At 39.7% G+C, this 12553-nt stretch overlaps 1 protein-coding gene across 1 annotated transcript in view; it reads left to right on the forward strand.

Annotated features, from left to right (window-relative positions):
* Nucleotides 1–5695: 5695 nt before the first annotated feature.
* The window catches only part of LOC141787582 (synaptosomal-associated protein 25-A-like), a 56232-nt gene continuing 49374 nt past the window's right edge, over nt 5696–12553 (forward strand). The window contains exon 1 of the mRNA XM_074666088.1: nt 5696–5834. The gene's annotated coding sequence lies outside the window, so the exon portion shown is untranslated. The remainder of the gene's footprint in view (nt 5835–12553) is intronic.

Consider the following 12553-nt stretch of genomic DNA (forward strand, 5'->3'; position numbering starts at 1 on the left):
TGTCATCGCCAAATAGCAGAAACTTTGGTGATATACTGTATACTCTCCCAGTGTCTTCACCTCATCCTCCTTACAATAATGTTCTCCATCATTTTAGATCACATTAGAAATAAATACTAAAACAGAGAAATATGGGAAATCACGGGTAAATCAAGAGCGTCATACATTTATTTTGTCTCTTTTTTCTTCGTCTTTTCTCTCCCTCTTTTCTTTGAATTAAATGAAATGAGAGAAGCCAGATATACTCAGTATCAGATGTTAATACTGTTTATTGTTTAATTGTAAGATGTGCATCAAACTTCCAGCTGCCGTCAGGTTAACTTTCCATTATGACAAACGGCTTTAATCTGATAATCAGATGTGATGGGACAATTAATATAGATACAAATGTAGATGATGTATGTAACGATACATGCTGGTTCAGACAGTTACATTAAACAGCAATTGCTGTGATTGTGTATTGCATTAAAATGTGCCCGACACTCTGGAAACCTGCCTCTGAGGCTTTGTTGACATGTGGGCACATGTGCACCTGTCACCAAATTACAGCTGCGGAGGGTGCGCTCTGCTTTGCGCCGAGAATAGACCAGGTTGGAGCTGGCGGGCTTTCAGCACACTTTCTGCACTGTTTCTGGCACGAAATTGTCACTGCGCCAACATGAATCTGCCAACACCTCCCCCGGCGCGTCGTCACACCCATCTCTGCGCAGACAGTCTACCAAATTGTCAAATTGGCAGTGCATGGTGGTGTGCAGCACAAAATTAACACTGTGCAGGGTGCACCAGGCTTGCGCCCCTGCGCTGCGCCACGAAATTAGAGCCCTTTATGTTGAACTGCTTGAGGCAAATGATGGTCACATCAGATACTGACTGCTTTTTTGGACCCCCCACCATACAGTGAAACTGCACATTTTACTGTAGCCAGCCTAAGGCACACCTGTGCAATAATCTTGCTGTCTAATCAGTATCTTGATGGATTATCTTGGAAAAGGAGATGCGCTCATTAACAAAAACAAATTTGTGAACAGTACTTAAGAGAAATAGACTTTTTGTCACACTAAATAAATTTTATGTGGAATTTTTAGTAATGACAAATGAAAGTTTTCACAAGCTTCACTGACGAACATTAATATTCTTCACTTCTATTAAACAGACTGTCCTGTCAAAAAACATTTATTTCAACATATCAAAAGACAAGTCAATATACAAGTCAATAGACAACAGTAGTGGCTCGCTTCTAAACAAGGGAAGCAAAAATATCATTCACATTTATACATTTCTTGAGCCAAAATGCTTAACAGTAATCCACAGTAAAAGTGCATTATTTCAGTGAATATTCACAATACATTAACAAAGAAATATGTTAAACAACTCTTTAAACAGTAAAACAGTTCTACATGAGGAGAAATACATTTTAACAGAGAATTGAATTCACTTTTTACACTCAAAGACACACACCTCTGGATCCTAACACGACATATCTCCCTTCTAAATTAGGCAAAATCACACAAACATAACGCAGATTGTCGAGAGGTTAGTACACAACTAAGTTTACTTCGGATTTTACGTATGAAAGTTAGAAATGGAAACTCACTCTGCTCTGATGCTCTCCCTTTTCCTCTAGCACCGCAGCCACTTACACTCATCACTCTACAATAGTTAGCATAACTCTAACTACTGATGATAAAACTTAAACTGAGGCATATCTTTGAATTAGGCCTACATTAACTTTCACTGCAATATTTCTCTTTTTCACTGATTAAATACTTTTTTAAATGCTTTCTGTTAATGTCCCCTGCCTGCATCTAAAGTCTGAGGGGAGCTCCGTGCTGTCCCGTGTCTAGCTCTGCTCGGCTCTTAAAGAGACAGTGCTACCTCAGTAAGGGTCAGCAGCTCTTACAGTAGTAATAACTGGAATCTAACACTTAGGTTAGGCCCGGATAGTAATGAAATCAGTAACAGTATCAGTGGCAGATTAATTTACAAAACACAGAAATATTTCCACAAAGGTAGTTCAATTTTCGGCTAAATGAAGTATTTTTAACCTTTTTGGGTTCATTTTTGCCTGTTTTGATTGGCTGATTAGAGTGTTCCTACGATAGGGGGCTGCTGGTCTCCAGTTCAGCTTTTTTGAGGGTTATTGCCTAAAATTTTGGAAACCTCTGCTAGTGCACACAGTGGTATTTAGATACATGATGCAACATGTCAGTAACTTCCTTTGATGACTCAGACAGGGCTCTGTGTGTGTGTGTGTGTGTGTGTGTGTGTGTGTGTGTGTGTGTGTGTGTGTGTGTGTGTGTGTGTGTGTGTGTGTGTGTGTTGGGGATTGATAGATTTAGTAGCAGCAGAGTGTTGTTCAGTCTGCCGTAGATAACAGGCTGAAATGTCACGCCATGAATACTAATTTATTACCTGAGATGGTTCTTTTTTTAATCACCTGTCTCAATCTCATATTGGTGAACACTTCTAGCAAAATTGTGCTGTTTGTCAGACATACTCCCATGCTAATGAATAATACTTCACACACAGCTTGGTATACTCAGGTTCTTCAGCTGAGCGTTTGATGGTGAACCCTTTCAATCTCCTCTGTGCTCATAACTTTCAGTTGATCTATCACCGACCTCTGTCACTATAACAGCCTCACTGCATCTGTAACGAAGCTGTACAATCACATCTTACCTGTGTAAGACATAGATTGAATCATTTTGAGCCACGTCGCTTGAGGAAAGAGAAATCAGACCTTCACTGTGGCAGAAAAATAAGTTAAAGAGGGGTGTTGTGCTTTCCCGCATTTCAAACATGGATATAAAATAACAATGCTGTATGATCCTACTAAATATGTGCACATTTTCAATCCACTACATGTTCATATGTTGTAGAATTCCCTGAATCTGTCTGTGAACTGATCATAATGTCCTGTTTTAAAATCAGCACAAGATTTTCACGAAATCTTCACGAGATCTTGCTGAAATTATGAGGTCATCACATAGGGATCTCTTAGCTGGCTCATGACACGTTGGAGGGCCAGCTCTGCCACCAACAGAAATCAGGGTTTCTAAGGCACCAGAGTGAGAAAAAATAGGGATTTTTTAAAAGGCTGTAGATCATGCAAAGCTATACCAAAGACACAGCATAAAGCCTAAAAAAGCGACAACATCCCCTCTTTCAAATCAAATTTTCTGGTTTGCTTGAAGAGATTTATAAAAACAGTGATTATACATACACACTGTGTGCCCCAGGCCAAATGATATTCTTTGCTGGTTGTCCGGATGATGAGTGTTGTGGTTCATCTTGTTTTTGGTTAAGAGAATGACTGAAGAGAGACCTCTGCTGCAAAATTCTTACTGTGCGTATTTGTTGTATTCAGTATTGTCTTGTGCCTCGGGGTGTTTTGAGAGAAAAAAAAATGTATATGAATACATTAAGTACAGGACTTCTGTAGCAGAAAGCTTTACAGCAAGGAGCTTTAGGGAACTGTCAAAGAAGCTCTCTGTCTGCACTCTGATGCATTAGTCCCTTTACAACCAGAAGAAATTGTGAGGCTGCATTTGCATATTTGCATGGCAACAGAATCTGGCTCCAAATGTTTGAAACTTGACTGAAATAAACTGGATTAATAAGACACAGATGGCAGATCTTTTGAAAGCCATCAATGGGTTAGTGTCTGTGCTGGAGAGGCAAACGACTACATGATGTGTTTTATATTAATATGTGTGTGAGAGACTGTTTTTTTTTTTTTTTTTTTTTTTTTGGGGGGGGGGGGGGGGGGGGGGGGCCCTGTGTGTGCTTACTGGCTGCTCGTGATGACATCAGTGTGTGTGTGTCAGATGCTACCTGCACACCATGTAACCTTTAAAGCACTGCTGAAGATAATCCTCAACACAGACAGACAGATGAACAACTTCAAACTTTCTCCTAAATGTTAGATTTAATGAATGTTTGTGACAATTTCAGTTCTACGCACAGATATCTTATTATTACGTTTTAAGAATCTAATCAAAGTTTGAGGCCATCTCCTTTCGTTTTGAAGAAGTCACTTTATTTTAATGTCTGTGGTGTAATAGTTTGCCTCTTTTTCTTTTTAGGCCTACTTTTACATTAAAATTGTTTATTTTATTTATTTTATACATTTCATCAGTAACCTTCCCTCTTGAAATGTCCTACTCAAAGTTGCTAAAATGTTTGCTTTCAGTAAAATCAAGAAGACGAAAACAGCTCATCCACTCCCTTTAACGTCAGAGGGCGCGGCCATTTTGTGAGTGCCTGCAAATTGAACACGGCAGGACCGGAAATTCAGCACCTTGACCACCAAATTAAAAGCATCCCCAAAATCACAACGCAGGAGTGAATCCCTACAAGATGTTTATTTTTTGCATGAATGCTTCAATAAACAATAATTATAAATAAGATTTGATTTTGATTTTTTTTGTGCAAATGGAAACAATTGTATATGAAAGAAATGATCAATTGAGTTGGCTAGTCCAATAGTTTCGAGGTAATTTAATTAATTGATACAAAAACTTCTATGGAATGACAATGAGTTGTAAATGTTTCATTAATGTTTTTTATAATAAAGCGTTTTGATTTTTTTGTTTGGTCAAATGTGAAAATAGCTGTGGAGAAATAATTTTCACAAGCGTAATTATTCCAATATTTATTTATTTATTTCTTAACTCATTTGTGCCAAACAGGCGGACAGAGATTCTGTTTTGTACTTATCTGATGACCTCCTGTCACAAGCCAATTATTTTTTCAGTGGTTTGGCCTTCATAAATCACTCATTATATTAAGTGGTAAGTGTTGTTTTTTGGAGGCTTTTTCTGTTTGAGAATGGCAGAAAGTGATATGTATCCAACAGTGATTAAATATGAATTCATACACTAGAAACTGCAGTTTGAATATTACCTCAGAGCTGACTGCCAGAGTCTCACAAAGTTTTGTTCACCCATTTCTTAATGCAATTTAGAGCCCCCAAAACATATTTTCAGTTTGATTTGAGAATTGGTTTTAATTTAAACACCCCGTTCTTTATTCCTCAGAGGGCTTTTCACAACTTATCTGTTTTCATGATATTAATATCCATCCACATGTCGTGTTTCTTTTCTCCATTTCCTCATGATTGTTGAGTTCCTTTTGCTTATTTCCTGAAGGTCAAGGCTTATTAATCTCCTTGTCTTGGCATATGTGGTATCCCCTTTACAATGAACTCATTCATCCTATTATCAGTAAAAAGCAGCAAAGGCTGTTTTATTTGTTACTCAAGATTATACAGACTTGTTACACTACAGCACACTAGGTGAGCTAAAGCTGCTTTTTCATGACTGTTTGTCTCTAACAGCTTATCATACAAATTTTTATTTTCTGATGCTGAGTTGAAATGTGTCAAGGGAATGACAAAATATTCACTTAACATCATAGAAACAATGTGTGAATAAAAATGGATGTATTTTCGAGGCTTCTGTAAGAGTTAGTTAAACTGTTAACTGTAGGTTAGTTAATGGAGTCTGCTAAGGCTAAAGTTTACCAGTGAAGGCAATGTCTGGCCAAATATAGTGGACCCTGCTTTGCTGTTTAATGAAAAGTAGAAACTTTTGGGGGGTTTGAACTTTTCAGTACTAGGTTAGCGTTTACGCGTCTTATTTTGTAAAACCTGAACAGGAAGTGAAGGACTTCTCAATGTCCGATACTTCACCACTGAACAGGAGGAGGGCGGTGTGTTTCTACCGGGGACAGTCCCGTGGAGTGGAGCGGCAGCACAGACGGACATTTTCATCTTTCCTGAACCAAATACGACTAAACTGTCAGAAAGAGAAGAGCCAAAGAAACCGAACGAGGTAGGATATACCAGTTTATTTGTCAGTTTCACTCAACCTGGTGCATTGTAATTAAAAAACAACACAACCACTTTTAGCTCAGTTTGGGATTATTTCCAGTTTTATTTTCAATATGACTCCACAGTCGTGGCTAACAGTCTGCAGCCGCTTATTTATCTGGTTTGTGCGTATTGTGTCGAAGCTTTTTCCACAAGCTTTAAGTTTGAGTGTAGTGTCTTTTCGCTGGCGATGAACTTTGAGCTGTTTTGTGTTTCCACTGAAGCAGTGTTTGGATGGTAGCCCCCGTCTTAAACACATTACAAGATTAAAGTTTATGGTAAGGATTAAATTAGAGGCTACAGTAGCCGCTGTGAGGGTGTTTCTCGTGTCTTTGAGCTGGTCTGAATGTGGACGGTTTCCCTCGGGACTGCTGAAACCTTCTGTGGAGCGATGGTGCTCAGCACCGCGGACAGCTCCGGAGCTCGCGGACATGCAATGAGCTCGCGCGACGTAAAACATTATTATTGATTTAGGCTCACAAAACCCTGCTGCATTAATATATCTTCATTTCATTCAACAAAAAGGCGTAACAGTCTTTTATTTGCTGTGTGAAAGTTTAGGTGGCTGTCATTTTTATTGGGCGGTGTAATGCTCACTCTCACGCGCGACAGAGCGCACATGAAAGTACACAACACAAGTGGTGGCGCGAGGGAAATCAGTATGATTTTCTCTTTGTTGACAGGGTGTAGGGGTCTTTATGTGGACAATCAGTCAGGTGGACATTGGTGCCTCAGGAAGAGTGACAACATGCTTACAGCGCAGGAGGAGGCTGATCCCTGAAGCCTGACCTTTGGCTTTATTTCTTTTTTACCTGAGCTTGCTCCTGGTTGCTAATTACATGTTGACAGTGTTACTATTGGCACTTCAGGAGACTGTCTGAGGGTCAGGACACGCAGAGACAAAATACCCACTGTTTCAGATCTGCATATTTTTCACCTCTGAGATGGAAGTATTGACTAACTGATCTCCTATATGCTCTCACCAGCACTTAATAACCTTGTACATTGACATACTGTAAGATTTAGGGTACAGCAGAAAAGGCTATGTTTGATTGGTGTACAGGTTGGTCCTCTGAAGGTTATATCACCTTGACTATTCTGGGAATAAAACAAACTTCCCACCTGTTCTAGTGTTGCACCTGTGTTAAAGTCACTGAGGACGAAGAGCTCAGGCTGACCCTTAAGCAGATCAACACGTGTGTTGTTTTGTTACGCAGGCTTTTATTTGTAACCTGGAGTGAGCACGTTACTATTAATGAAAGGAAATGACAGTGCACTTTTCACACATCAGTAATTTGATTTTAAATCACTGAGTAAATGCAAGAGGAACTGAATAATAAGTATTTCTGCAGATGAGTGGTTTCTCTCCTTCATCAGGGACTTAAAGCAGCAGGTGAGTGGGTGTAAGAGCTCGGAGAGTTTGGAGTAATGTCTGATTTCAAGCTGCAGGGGAAACAGCTGTGTTATCCTAGATTCTACCATAACTAGCTGAAATGATGAGCACAAACGCGGGGTGCACAAAATGATGAGTTTCCTGGAGTGAAAATGGATCCTGCCTTGGCATGAACAATACCACCCTCACCTTCCATCTCCCTTCCCTCTCCTCCCTTCACCCTTGCACCCATCACTCACACATCCATCACCCTGCCAACAAAAAGGTGAGAGATGACAAGCCGCCCCCTGCCCAGTCCTGCCACATCTGTGGAAAAACACACAGCAGTTATATATATGCACACATACACTGCCACACACACACACACGCTTGTCCCTTTAAAAGCACACTCACACTGTTTAATTTATCCCCTTGTTATTTATTCATCTTGTTCTTTTTGTACTGCTCTCATGTTAAATTTAATCTGCATGAAAAATGCCAGCTGGTAGAAAGCAGTAACATCCAAGAATGCACTGTGATGACACTCTTTCTCTTCTCTGCATGCTGCTCATTTATTAGCTGCCAGCACCAAAAATGAGCAGAGCCATCACATCCACAGTCTCAGTCTTTTCCTGGCAGCTGATGCCTTCATTTTGTTCCCAGTTGAATTTTTATTTAAAGATTTGTTTTGTACTTTCACTCCTCAAAACTGTGTCGTGTTTTAATGACACATTGTTTGTTGAAAGGCTCAGGTTTCAGATGTCACACTTTGTCACCGTTTGTTAGTTTCATCTTTTCTGTGAGGGCCAGACGTTTTATGAAGCCCTGCAGGTTGTTTTAAGCTCACCCACACAGTCGGTACTCAAAGTTTAATCCTTGGTGATGTTTGTGGAGGTGTGGACTCAGGACTTCTGAGAAAAGACTGAAAACTGTCTTGTGACGCACAAACCAGTGTCTTTCTGTCAAAATTTATCTTCCAAGGAGGGGTTTAAACTTTTTTTGTTTTGCTTTGTGTTGCATTTTAAAGTTTCTGTTTAGCATTTGCAGGGCTGCTGATCAAACAGTAAGTGACTTCAGCCTATCCCACCTATCAATCAGAGCAGTAACAGTAACAGGGTGTCCGCGGGGTCTTAAAAAGTATTCAAAGTTGATAATTCAGTTGTGGGAAAATTAAGGCCCTTAAAAAGTATTAAAAAGTCTTGATCGTAATGATATGAAGTATTACATTTTATTGGTATTCAAGCTTTGACACCAAACGTATCCATGAATATTTATTTTCCTCCTTGTGACTGTTACAAACAAACCTGACACAACAGACGGTTCTATATATCCGCCATGGAAAAAGTCCATCAGGTTGGAAAATGTTTTCATGGGCTGAACCTTCAAAAATAACCACACCTGGTGATTGGACGATCATTCTGCTCATCACACTCATCACAGACCAGCGTGAGGATCTAGAAAAAGCTTCAGGATCTAAAAATATTTCACTCTAGATCATAGGTCTCCCAAGCTTCCTGAGAAAATTCCTCAGACTTTTCATGACCTGGGATCTTGGATTCTTACAAATTAGAGAAAGCTTCCCCTGATCTCAGTTGTTTTGGAACAAATTTTCTTTGTTCAAATCACCTTTTTACTGGAAACAACGTCATGAGATAAGGTATTTATCAATACAGTTACATAGCGCTGTTGTTTGAGACATGACAACAAGCAAAGTTGTAATTTTGTGAGGCGTGGGCTATATGTAGCGCTAGCAGCCCAACATATCCGTAGGCTAACGTGACAACAAACTCAGTTTGTACAGCAGTTGAGTAGCCGTCCGTATGTAATGCAGATAGAAAGCAAATAACACAACCTCAAGCACGTCCTAAATTTTGACAATGGTAAAATAAATTCTTGTTTGTTTTTCTCCAAGTTGGCCTTGAATAACTTGTGTTACTTTTTGTGGGAATGAGAATGTCAATTAACCTGCCTTTACTTGCATTTGTTCTTTCAAGCTTTATTCCTCCTCAGCTTACCTACTTTATGTTGAAAAGCAAACTACAACTGTCAAAGATTGGTTGCTAACAACAGCTTAAAGTCACGATAAGGTCTTAAAACTTTTTAAACGTTTTTAAAAAGTCTTAAAAAGGTATTGAATTTAACCTCAGGAATTCAGCATATACCCTGAGTAATGTAGCACCGTACCAACAAACGCATTTCTCTGCAGGTAGACTTGGATTTATGCAAAGCTCAGCTTAAGATTAAAACACAAAACTGACTCAACAAATATGTTTTGAGGATGGGGACGCATTCAAAAGATGTTTGTAAGAACTGAAAGAACCTTTATGGGTTTTTTTTGTTGTTGTTTTTTATAATTTATTTATTTGTATTTTTTTTTTAGTTTTTAATTTTATTTATTTATTTTTATTTATTTATTTATTTATTTATTTATTTATTTATTGCACTCTACAGGGCACTTTGTGCTTTTTTATTTTTATTCTTATTTTTTTGCACTCCATAAGGCACTGGTGGCCAGCAAGCAATTGAGTAGTAATAGTAATAGACTGAATTTGAAAAGCTCTTTTTGAACCACAGTCACACAGTGCTTCATGGGAAAAGACAGAGAAGTGAATTTGTCTCCCTGAAATGGGAAAAATGTGGAATGTGTGAATAATCCATCAAAGATTGCAGAAACAATAAGACATGTAAAAAAAGGAAAAGTGCTCTGTTCTTCATTTCACATGTCTCTATTTAGTTCAAATAAATCAAAAAGTTGAGTTTCACTGGATTGGCACAAATTAATCAGAACATACTATGACTAATAGCTCTTTGTGTTTATCTCTCTGCATGAAGTGAGGCCCTTCTGCTCAGACATTCATGCAGAAGTCAAATTCATAATAGCAGGACATGTTTAATGAGATAACACAGCTTGTTTCAATAACAGAATGTATCACACCTAGTGTGATACATTCTGTCCTTTGCATTGTGTTCACTGCCAATGTGTGTGTTACAACGATGATGAGAAAGTGATTTACTGTGCAGTTCATGTAGTAAGCAACACAACACTAAAAGATAAGTTGATGAAGGCCAGGCACTGTTTAGAGGGGCGTGAGCAGAGCCTGAGATTGTGATCCATGAACAAATGGATCCTCTTAGATGTTGAGTAATATGAGATGTTGCCCTCTTATTGATCAGGATGACATGGCTCATCTGCAGTAACCCAACTCCTCTGGTACAGCACCTCCTCTGCAGCAGCAGCAGCTCCCTCTTTCACCCTCTCACTTTTTCGTCCCGCAAGCATCATCTTTTTGCAACCATCTGTCTTTGACTTTATATTCTGGAAAAAATCTCACAGAGTAAAAATGATGTTTTCTGTGTCCATGTGTGCATCTGTCTTCACTCTGAAACCACATTATTCATCAAACCAAACACACACTGTCCTCTGTGTTCTTCTTCCACAATGTGAATGTGTGTGAGTGTGTGAAATGAACAGCGTGCACAGAGCATGATGACAGGTGTCTGTCTTGATGTGTGCAAGCAGGAGGAGAAGAAACAGTGTAAAAGAGTGTGTGAAGGAGAGTGTGTGTGCAGTTGTGTTGGCTCAACGTTTTGTTTTTTTCGTGAGTGAAAGCGAGGCTGTGCACACTAAACGGAAAGAAGGGGGAAAGCATGTATGACGGGGGAGGTAGAGGGGGACGGGGGAAAGTGGTCGGTGTGTTATGTAAGTGTTGTGATGCATGTGTGTGTGTGTGTGTTGTGAAGGCCTGCAGATTAATCCAGTGGGTTTTATCCTCAGTGAATGGGACAGTGGGGCTTTGCAGTGATTATCCCTGCAGGCCACAGATGATTGCTTTGAATCTCCTGTACGTCCCACACCACCATGCTTCTCCCCTCGCATACGTTCAGCAAACAAGCGCTCGCACATCGCTCTGTCACCTTCATGAATCACAGACATTCAGTAAAGTTGTTAGAACATATGTTTAAGAAGGTTTTGTGGGTGGTAGACGCATCATCTTACAGTTTTTTATTGTCTTTATCCTTTTCATGGAATAGAAACCAGCTTGCTTAAATCTTGTAAAGTATAGTTTAATGTTTTCCTCCTTCCTTACTGCACATGTCCACAGTCCTGTCTAATCTGCTGGTCTCACTCAAATCCCTCCTGCCGTATCGTTCTGCCCTCCTTTGGATTATATAACAAGGAAATGTTGGAAATGCAATCTGCTCCATCATCCCGCTCAGCTGACACAAACATGGCTGAAAGCTGGTAACCAGCCATCCGTCGTTTCACTCTTGTAATCCTGCGTCACAGTGAAAGGTGTTAAAATGGCGAACAGTTCATTTTTCTCTCGTATCCAGGTGGTCACTTTGTCACCGTGTACCTCTCACAGAGCAGCAGCTGCATGCAGCCAATCTGTGGAAGAATAAGGGTTTCCAAAAGGTTTGGACGACTGGTCATCCCTCAAAGAGGAGAAGTGCAACATTGTTTTTTTTTTGGGTGATGGCACCTGAAGAAGGAATTTGTTGGCGTTTCACTTCATAACCGCCCGAAAAGTGACTGGCTCAGGGTTTTTTCCTCAGTGATTTTCCGCAGCAGATTTCTCTCTGCGGTCCTTCCCCTCTCTCTGTGGGGAAGGTTTTAATTCGTTGAAGCCATATTGTCACGGCAGGCAACGATGTGGGCAGAAAACCAGCGCTGTGTGAGCTTTTGTTCAAATCACATTCTGCTGCTGTGGTCAACCTGGGATCTGGTCGCTTCATTATAAAGCTGCTCTCTGATCCTCTGATGTCCTGCTTTCAATTTAGAGACCCTTGAAACTCCGTAAAGGTCGAACTAATGTGAACTACCAGCTGAACATTACAGGATCTAAATGTGAAATAATGGAATTAGTTAAATCCTGATAGGGACTTTTTATATGATGGTGATTTATGGCTCAACACATTTCTTTCAACTTTAGTGCTTCAAAGATGGAAATCACTCTGTGCCTCAGATTTCAGATGATCCTGTTTGAAGTCATGGTTAATGCTGGTCTTTCAGTTTACACATTGCAACTAATGGCACCTAGACAGCACCGTCAATCCTTTAAGATATCAACATTAACATGTAAATGTCCTGAAAAATGGTTACCATAATTCAAGCTGAAAAAGAGATTTAGTTCAAACACTATTCCACACAAACTGACTGAATACTTCATGACTCAAATTGTCTCTTTATCCACATTTCCATGTCAGAGCAGAGTCTGGATCTGTATTCTTTCTCAGGAAGCAAAAATATCAGTGTAAATGCTCCCAGCGACTGGATGTCAGGCTCTTTTTGGTGATCCAGATCATTT

Source organism: Halichoeres trimaculatus, unplaced genomic scaffold (assembly GCF_033239565.1).
Source record: "Halichoeres trimaculatus isolate MK-OKI-2021-1 unplaced genomic scaffold, fHalTri1.1 fHalTri1_scaffold_3, whole genome shotgun sequence".
Lineage (NCBI taxonomy): Eukaryota > Metazoa > Chordata > Actinopteri > Labriformes > Labridae > Halichoeres > Halichoeres trimaculatus.